A 10,115-nucleotide genomic window follows, 5' to 3' on the forward strand; every position below is an offset into this window, starting at 1 on the left:
AAGCCTGGTGTGCTGCAGTCCGTGGGGTCGCAAAGAGTTGGACACGACTGAGTGAATGAACAACAACAACAAAAAAAACTACACATAACATAAAATTTACATTTTAACCATTTTCAAGTGTATATAGTTCTGCGGCGTTAAGCACGGTCACACTGTTCTGCAACCAACCATCACCATCTGTCTTCAGGACTCTCTGCTGTAAAATAGAGACTCTGCACCTGTTTAGCAGCTCATCTCCCCGCCCCAGCCCCTAGCAGTCAGTATTCTGCTTTCTGTCGCTGTGGTTTTGACTTCTTCAGATACCTTGTGTAAGTGGAATAAAGTGTTTGTCCTGTGATTGGTTTATTAAGCTTAACAGGGTGTCTTCACTGTTCGTACCTGTTGTGTTATAGCGCGTGTCAGAATTCTCTTCCTTTGTTTATTTGTTGTGGCATGCAGGGTCTTTCGGTGCGGTGCGTGGATTCTCTAGTTGGGAAGCACGGGCTCCAGAGTGCATGGGCTTCAGTAGCTGCGGATTGCGGGATGAGTTGCTCTGCAGTCTGTGGAATCTTAATTCCCCGAGCAGGGGTCAAACCCGCGTCCCCTGCATTGCAAGATGGACTCTACCACTGAACCACCAGAGAAGTCCCCAGAATTCTCTTCCTTTTTAAGGCTAAATAATATTCCATCGTGCAGATATACTGTATTTTGTTTACTTATTCATTTGTTGATAGACACTGGGCGCCTCCTCTGCTAGGCTGTTATGAATACGACTGCTGGAAAGATGGGCTTACAGGTGTCTCTTTGAGACCCTGCCTTGATGCTTCAGGTACGTATCCGGGAGTGGAATGGCTGGGTCTGGGCGGGGTGGCTTATAAAGGATTCTTTCCTACTTTCCAAATGAGCTTACCATACGTGTCCTTTTAAACTGCAAACCGGTCAGCTTGCAGAAATGTGTACACAGAGCACCTTCCACAGATGTACCAACTCCAGTCGAAAGACTGCTAGGTCCTTGCTCTCTTCCCAGCCTCTGCATCCTTCAGAGGAGGAGACCTCCCTACATGCTCTTGGGATGACAGGAAGCATCAGGAATGAAAAGACGCTCACTCTTCAGGGGACAGTGATACAACAGTAATTTGAAAACCTCTGAAGGTACATGCGAAATAGATGCAATTTGAGTGCAAATCCTGGCGGCTGGAAAACAGCGCCCCCTGCAGGACACTCCCGGTGCCGCTCGGCATTGAGATAGAATGCTCTTGCCCAGATGGGTTTGCATGTCCAGTTCTCTGCAGAGATGTGTTCGTCGTCCTGAATGTTTTTCCTCGGCTCTCACTCATTTGTGGGTTCCTCTGATGCTTTGTTTCCTTGGCCTGGAGGCTGAAGCTATGCCCCAGGCCCAGAGACCCCTGACCCACGTAGGATGTGGGGAAAGACAGAGTCTCTCCCGTCTCAGTAGCCACAGAAAACTCCTCTGTTTGCTGATCCAGGCTCCAAGGCCATTGCCTGCTGGGGCTACTGCCTGGTTGGGGTAGGGGGTGGGGCCTTGACCAGGGAGGTGAGGATCCGTGGGGTGATTTTCCCGCTCCTTAGGCTGGTTAATGACCCCTCACACAACTTCACACACACACATATTCAGATACATACACACTGCTTGTTGGAAATAATACAAACGTGTCAAATAATACAAGCTCACTGATGCTGTCATGTGCTTGTCGTGGAGCTGGACTGAGGAGTAGGAGGTGGGGTCCTTGCCCTGATGGGGTCTGACAGGTGCCACACACACACTTATCACATGTGGACTTGACTCTGGTGCCAGCTGCCCGTGGGGCTGCTCTTCCCATCATTTGGTCAGTAATTCCTAGGGACCAACTGCTCCCTGAGACTGAAGGACACAAAGCTTGCGAAGGCCCTGCAGCCTCTCTGGCCTGGGTAAACGTCCACGGGACTTTCATTCCTTCCTCCATGCCCACAGCCTCCTGTGAGTGTCCAGAGAATACAAACGCGGAAGTCACCGAGGGTTCACAGGGCAGTAACCAGATGTCATGAGTCTCATTAATAATCAACCTACCGTGTAAATGAGCACAGCCCACCTGCTAGGAGTCGGGCCGACACGCCTTGTTCGCTCGTTTGCCCCCAGCAGCTCAGGCTTCCGGACTGTCCTATGAGAGGGGGAAAGGGCAGAGCTCTTGAGCCTGCTGTTGAGGGTTTCTGCTGAGAGGTACCACCTCCCCCACTTAAAGCGCTGTAGCATGTGTAAAACGTTTTGCGTGTATCATTTTAGTTTGCTACCTGCAGCTCCGAGGGAAGCTTTATCTTAGCTCCATTTTAGAGACGGCAGTTCTGAGGCTCGGGGAGGCCAGTGGCTGCCTATGGTCTGCAGCTGGTGAGTGTCAAGGCCAAGTGCAACCCAGACCACAGCGTGTCCTCAGACCGCAACGGTGCCCCCATTGCACCCAACTGGCTGGAGAATCAGACATTAACTGCTCTATTAGCTGCCACTGGGGTTTCATGCTTTATAAAAACCTATACAAGTTATGGGGGACTTCCCTGGCAGTCCAGTGGCCAAGTCCGAGCTCCCAATGCGGGGGCCCCAGGCCCAATCCCGGGCAGGGGAACTAGATCCCACGTGTTGCAACCAAGAGTTGGCACGCAGCAGTGAAGATTTTCACAAGCTACGACCAGAAAGATCCTGCATGCCTCCACTAAGACCTGGCACAGCCAAATAAATAAAATATTAAACATAATAAATAAAACATACATGCGTTTTCTAGGTGGGAGGCAATAAACAAGGGTCTCCATTAGGAAGGGCTGTGGAAAGAGTTAGGAGTCCTGCCCCTGCCAGGCCTCGGTTTCCCCTCCTGAAGCCTCAGGGGGTTGGATTGGGGATGTACAGTCACTCTCTCCCTCTCCAGCCCTCCCCAGCCTCCTGCCAGAGGGCTCCGTGAAGTCACTGTGGGGGAGAAGGAGCCAAGAAGGATCAAGAAGCTGCTTGATCATCCGGTTATTTCCTAAACCTAGAAACAGGGTCCCCTGATTCATGCTCCTGCTGGCAATGCTGGGAGGCATCAGGCAGGAGCGCTGGTCCTTGCAGGCTCTTCCCTTGTAGTCTCAGCTTCCCCACCCGAGGCTCAATACCCCTCTTTCCTATCGTGGGCCTCTAGGCAAACCAGCCATCTTGTGAGGTGAAGACACCCCAGAAGCTCACCCAGTGGTCCTCCTCGAGGATGTCACCCATTCCCATCGAGAGAGTCGTGGAGGTGAGAGGATGGGAGGGTTGAGCTCACGGACTGAGGGAGAGACTGCCTGTGCAGTGCCCAAGAGCAAAGGACCAATAAAGGTTTGTTTGAAAAACATTATATCCACATGTTTTTAATGGGCTTCCCAGGTGGCGCTGGTGGTAAAGAAAAAGTGAAAGTCACTCAGTCATGTCCCACTCTTTGCGACCCCATGGACTATGTAGCTTGCCAGGCTCCTCTGTCCATGGAATTCTCCAAGCCAGAATACTGGAATGAGTTGCAGTTCCCTTCTCCAGGGGATCTTCTCAACTCAGGGAGTGAACCCAGGTCTCCTGCATTGCAGGTAGATTCTTCACCGTCTGAGCCACCAGGGAAGCACCTGCGTGCATTTCAGTGTAGGAGAGGTAAGAGACATGGGTTCGATCCCTGGGTTGGGAAGATCCCCTGGAGGAGGGCACGGCCCCATGGGCAGAGGAACCTGGCTGGCTACAGTCCCTCGGGTTGCAAAGAGTTGGACACGACTGAAGCAACTCAGGACGCATGCACACCCGTGTTTAATATATGAGGGGCGAGGGAGACTGGAGCAGGGAGGAAGGAGCAGGGAGAGAAGGGAGGAGGGAAAGAGTGGGGAGGGAGGACGGAGATTGAGCACACGTTAGTGTGGAGGTGCGTGTGTTAGTTTCCTCTTTCTACTCTGACCATATTTTGTTTTTGTGATTGAAGCTGTAACTAGGTAGATGGATAGATAAGTGGGTAGATAGATAAATAAATAGTGGTGGTTTAGTCGATAAGTCCTATCCGACTCTTGCGACGCCATGGACTGTAGCCCACCAGGCTCCTCTATCCATGGGAATTCCCAGTCAAGAATACTGGAGTGGGTTGCCATTTCCTTCTGCAGGGGATCTTCCCAATCCAGGGACTGAACCCGTGTCTCCTGCATCGCATGCGGATTTTTAACCAATTGAGCCACCAGTCAAGCCCAGGTCAGTTCAGTTCAGTCGCTCAGTTGTGTCCGACATTTTGTGACCCCATGGACCGCAGCACGCCAGGCTTTCCTGTCATCACCAACTCTCGGAGTTCACTCAAACTCATGTCCATCGAGTCGGTGATGCCATCGAGCCATCTCATCCTCTGTCGTCCCCTTTCCCTCCTGCCTTCTATCTTTCCCAGCATCACTCTTTCCAATGAGTCAGTTCTTCGCATCAGGTGGCCAAAGTATTGGAGTTTCAGCTTCAGCATCAGCCCTTCCAGTGAATAGTCAGGACTGATTTCCTTTAGGACTGACTGGTTGGATCTCCTTGCAGTCCAGGTAGATAAATAAATATTAAATAGCCAGTTTTCAAGCTGATTTGTTGGAGGTAAAGGGGGCAGGAGCGCCACCGTGTGGCGACTCTGTGCACTGCTGCCTCCCGTGACGCTCGGGCGCCTGGTTGGTGCGGTTGTGGGCGCGCACCACTGCTGCGCCCGAGTGGCAGGCACTGTGGGGCTCTCTGCACCCCAGCTGCCTGCAGCTCCTGTGCTTGGACAGAGCCCCCAGTCTCCCTGAATGACTGAGTCACCACAGGACTGCGATGGGTGCTTTTCCAGCGCCAGGAGGCAGGTCGAGGAGGATGGGGGAGGGGAGACAGCCTCTGGACGCCCCATATCCACCCGCATGGCTAAGACCACCTGGTCCATCCTCAGGTTGCAGGAGCAGGTGGGCTCAGCTCCTGTTTGCTGCATTCTGTGGCCGTCGTAACCCGAGGCCATGAAGGTACCCAAGGTCACACAGCTAATGCCAGCTGGTGCCAGGACCACAGCCTGAACCTTGCCGCCCCCCCACAGAGCCCAGGTGAGCCTTGCCAAGGTCAGTGTGCCTGTTGTCGGCTGAGACAGGAGTCCACAGGGTCCCTACCCTCAGATCGCTGCTGGCCTCATTAAGAAGCAACCGAGGGGCTTCCCTGGTGGCTCAGGGGTGTAGAACCTGCCTGCCAGTACAGGAGACATGAGTTTGATCCCTGATCTGGAAAGATCCCACGTGTCCCGGAGCAACTAAGGCCCTGCGCGACCACTACTGAGCCTGCGCTCTGGAGCCCAGGACCCGCAGCAATTGAAGCCCACCTGCCCTAGAGCCGAAGCCCCCGCAACGAGAACCGTGGGTACCCCAACTAGAGAACAGCCCCCCTCTCTAGGCGACTAGGGAAAAGCCAGTGAAGCCACGAAGACTCAGCACAACGAAAAGTAAATGAGAATCTGCTGAGTGCCCATGGTGAGGACAGAGACGAGAATCCAAGGGTTGTCATGGCTGGGCCAAGTCCTTTATTCCACAGGTGACCCCAGAGACTGTGGGGAATCTGAAGGCTTCCTGAAGGAGCAGAGTGAAGAGAAAGGGGGAACAGGAAGCACAGAGGCAGGAGTTGGAATTTGGTCCGGTGGACACAGAACATCAGTAAGCAGATATTGGTAAACTGATACGGCACGCCTGTGGTCACCAAGCCAGCTGCCACTGCAGCCGTCACGCGGGGGTGCCCCCTAGGGGATTCAGGATGGAGAAAAACAGGATACTGAGTTAGGATGCATATCAAAGGAATAGTTTCATTAAACCCAGACTCTTGCTTCTTCCCATAGGTAGAAAAGCACTCAATTCATTGACCTGAGATGTCCGGACTTTCTTTAATTAGCAGTCATCTTTTGATGTTCAGCTGCCTGGGTGTTTTTTATTTGTTTTTGCAAAAACTCTTATGTATCCTGGTTCCTCTTTGAAACAATCCCTCAGAGCTGAGAGGCTGTCTCCCAGGCTTGCGTCTTCCAAATAAAACATAATTCTCAACTTTTAGATGGTGCGTTTGTTTGTTTTTCTTCACTCAACAATCTCCAGCAGAAAAGGATACAACATATTCAGGTGACCAGGATGGTTAGAAAGTGGAGGCTTCCCCAACACCTTGCTGGCCTTATTCTGTTGTGGTTGTTCAGTTACTAAGTCATCTGTAACTCCGCGATCCCATGGACTGCAGCATGCCAGGCTTCCCTGTCCTCCACTGTCTAGCTGAGTTTGCTCAGATTCATGTCCATTGATTTGGTGATGCTATCTAGCCATGTCATCCTCTGCTGCCCCCTTCTCCTCTTGCCTTCAATCTCTGTGTCCTTATTCAATGTATATGGTCTTCTTCTGTGTCCTTGCCAAAGCCCTGTTCCCACTCTGGAGTGGTTTTAGCAGAAAGCTGGCCAGCCCTGGCCAATGAGAGACCCATATCCCTCCTTCTGCCATAGTGAATGGCGCAGAGATGGGCCAATTAGAGTCAGCCCCTGGCCTCTTACTGAAACTATTGAGAAAGCATCTACCTTTCCTCTGGAGTTTCTAAGCTTATAGACTGCAACTAGTAATGTTGGGGATCTCAGCCCCAGGATACAGCGAAGCTGAGAGATGGCAAGTAAGATATTCAAGCACTGATTGATCCATCCATGCATTCTATAAATACGCCATCAGTGTCTACCGTACACTGATCTAAGCACTGGAGATTCAGCTGTGAGCCAGGCAAATGCAACCCCTGCTCTTGTAGTGCTCACATTCCTTATGGGCAGTCAGGCCCCAAAATAAAAAGGAAAGAAATCCACAAGATATTTTCAGAAAATTATGAATGTCAAGAAGACCAAGGCCGATGAAGCGAAAGTGCCTGGGATGGGAAGGTCCTGCTTTAGTTGGTGTTCAAGCAGATCTGGCCACAGAGGTGACGTTTCAGCCACGACCTGGATGACAAGGAGTCAGCCATGGGAAGATCTGGGGTTAGGCCATCCAGCAGAGGGCACAGCAAGTGTAAACGTCCTGAGGCTGAATCCAGACAGTATCATTTGAGCATCTGGATCCAGCCATACCTGAAGTAGACACTTTTCAGTGACATGAAAGAAATTGTTTTGTTGTTCTTAAACCAGTTTAAATCAGGTTTCTGCAACTTGCATCTGAAAAAGTGCTGTCATTTGAAAGAGTTCTGACGCAGTGAATATACTGAATGGTCAGTTCTGAAGCTGAGGCTTTTTTGTCCTGTTAGGTAAAGGAAAATCATTGAAGGTTCTTCAACCAGAGAGGAATCTTCCTCATCTTGCCACTACTTATTCTTTAGGCTCATTTCTCTCTCTCTCTTTTTAAAATTTGGCAGTGCTAGGTCTTTGTTGCAGTATTCAGGCTTTCTCTAGCTGTGGACGCAAGGGCTTTGCTGCCCCACGGCCTGAGGAATGTGGGATCTTAGTTCAATGACCAAGGACTGAACACATTTCCTGTATTGGGGGGCTTCCCAGCTAGCTCAAATGGTAAAGAATCTGCCCGCAATGTGGGGGTCTCGGCTCGATCCCTTGGTCGGGAAGATCCCCTTGGAGAATGGCATGGCAGCCCACTCCAGTATTCTCACCTGGAGAATCCCATGGACAGAGGAGCCTGTGGGCTGCAGTCCATGAGGTCGCAGAGTCAGACACGACTGAGCGATTAACACTTTCGCTTCGTTTCTCCTGTATTGGAAGGCAGATGCTTTTATTTTTTTCAGTACTTATTTAGGAAAGCAATGCAAACCTAGACAGCATATTAAAAAGCAAAGAAATCACTTTGCTGACAAAGGTCTGTATAGTCAAAGCTATGTTTTTTCCAGTAGTCATGAATGGATGTGAGAGTTGGACCATAAAGAAGGTTGAGTGCTGAAGAACTGATGCTTTTGAACTATGGTGTTGGGGAAGACTCTTGCGAGTCCCTTGGACTGCAAGGGGATCCAACCAGTCAATCCTAGAGGAAATCAATCCTGAATATTCATTGAAAGGACTGGTGCTGAAGCTGAAGCTCCAATACATTGGGCCACCTGATGTGAAGAGTCGACTCATTGGAAAAGACCTTGATGCAGGGAAAGATTGAAGGCAGGAGGAGAAGGGGGCAACAGAGGAGGAGATGGTTAGATAATATCACCATGTCCATGACTCAATGGACATGAGTTTAAGCAAACTATGGGAGACAGTGAAGGACAGTGAAGTCTGGCATGCTGCAGTCCTTGGGGCTGCAAAGAGTTGGACATGACTGAGCGACTGAACGGCAACAACTCAAGCATTATTTGGCTCCAGGGGGTCTCGGTTGCAGCACGCAAGATCTTCGGTCTTTGCTGCGGCAGGTGACATCTTTAGTTGCACGATGTGGGATCTAGTTCCCTGACCAGGGACTGAACCCGGGTCCCCTCCAGTGGGAGCTCAGAGTCTTAGCCCCTGGACCACCAGGGAAGTCCCTCTAGGCTCATCTCTCGAATGTGCTATCCTTCCTTCCCCTCCCTTCCGTTGTCTCCTCCACTCACGCTGGACTTGGCCACTGTCATTTGTCTGAAGGTCCTGGCTTCCAACTCTTGCACATCCTTCCCTACCCAACTAACTCAGTCTGGTGTCAATTTTAGATGTCACTTCTTTCACTAACTCTCCAAGTCTGGGTCCGTTTCCCCACGCCACAAGAAAATTTAGGTGGTATTTAAACAAAATAACTTCAGTGGGGGAAGGAAAAAGACCAGTTGCTTCTTAATGAGACCAGCAGCGATCTGAGGGTAGGGACCCTGTGGACTCCTGTCTCAGCCGACAACAGGCACACTGACCTTGGCAAGGCTCACCTGGGCTCTGTGGGGCGGGGGGCGGAGGGCAACAGGGTTCAGGCTGTGGTCCTGGCACCAGCTGGCATTAGCTGTGTGACCTTGGGTACCTTCATGGCCTCGGGTTACGACGGCCACAGAATGCAGCAAACAGGAGCTGAGCCCACCTGCTCCTGCAACCTGAGGATGGACCAGGTGGTCTTAGCCATGTGGGTGGATATGGGGTGTCCAGAGGCTGTCTCCCCCACCCCCATCCTCCTCGACCTGCCTCCTGGCGCTGGAAAAGCACCCATCGCAGTCCTGTGGTGACTCAGTTATTCAGGGAGACTGGGGTCTCTGTCCAAGCACAGGAGCTGCAGGCAGCTGGGGTGCAGAGAGCCCCACAGTGCCTGCCACTCGGGCGCAGCAGTGGTGCGCGCCCACAACCGCACCAACCAGGCGCCGGAGCGTCCTACATCACATGCAGATTCTTTACCAACTGAGCCACCAGTCAAGCCCAGGTCAGTTCAGTTCAGTCGCTCAGTTGTGTCTGACTTTTGTGACCCCATGGACTGCAGCACGCAATTTGCTTACATGCAAACCATGTTTATATCATAGCACTTATTACCCCAAATTACAAATTTCGGTGTATTCTGTCCCACCTGCTAGACAAAGGAGAAACTCACTGGGGCTCCTGTCTGGTTCTTGTTTGAAACCCTGGCATGTGGTGCCTAATCTGTATTCACTAAACATGTATTAGCTAAAGGATGTGATGGACAGAGTGTCCGTGTCCCCCCAAATTCCCGTGTCAGTGAATGAAGGTGACGGTGTTTGGATGTGGGGACTTTGGAAGGTAAATGGGTTTATGAGTAAGTAAATGAGGTCACGAAGTTGGGACCCCCAGGATGGGATTAGTGTCCTCAAAAGAAGAGGAAGAGGGGCCAGGGCTCGCCCTCTCTCTGCCACGTGAGGACTCAGTGAGACAGTGGCCGTCTACAAGCCAGGAAGCCTGTGCTCAGCAGAGACTGGATCTGCTGGCACTTTGACCTTGGACTCCCCAGCCTCTGTGAGAAATAAATGTTAGTTGAGTCACCCAGTCTGTGGGCTTTTATTCTGGAGGATTTAGCTGGCGGGAGGGGAGAGGAGAAGGAGGCACCTGATATGTGAAAGGTACCAACAGACCTGGAGTGAATGGTGGGTGAGTGGGTACCAGGATGCTGGTGCGACCTAGCCCTGGGGAGAGGCTCAGTGAGGGCATTTCATCTCCAGGGCTGTCTACTGAAGGGATTGGTGTTGTCTCTGCGGACAGTCCTGGACGAGATCCGGAGGCCGGGGCCTC

This window comes from Budorcas taxicolor, chromosome 11 (genome assembly GCF_023091745.1).
Source record: "Budorcas taxicolor isolate Tak-1 chromosome 11, Takin1.1, whole genome shotgun sequence".
Lineage (NCBI taxonomy): Eukaryota > Metazoa > Chordata > Mammalia > Artiodactyla > Bovidae > Budorcas > Budorcas taxicolor.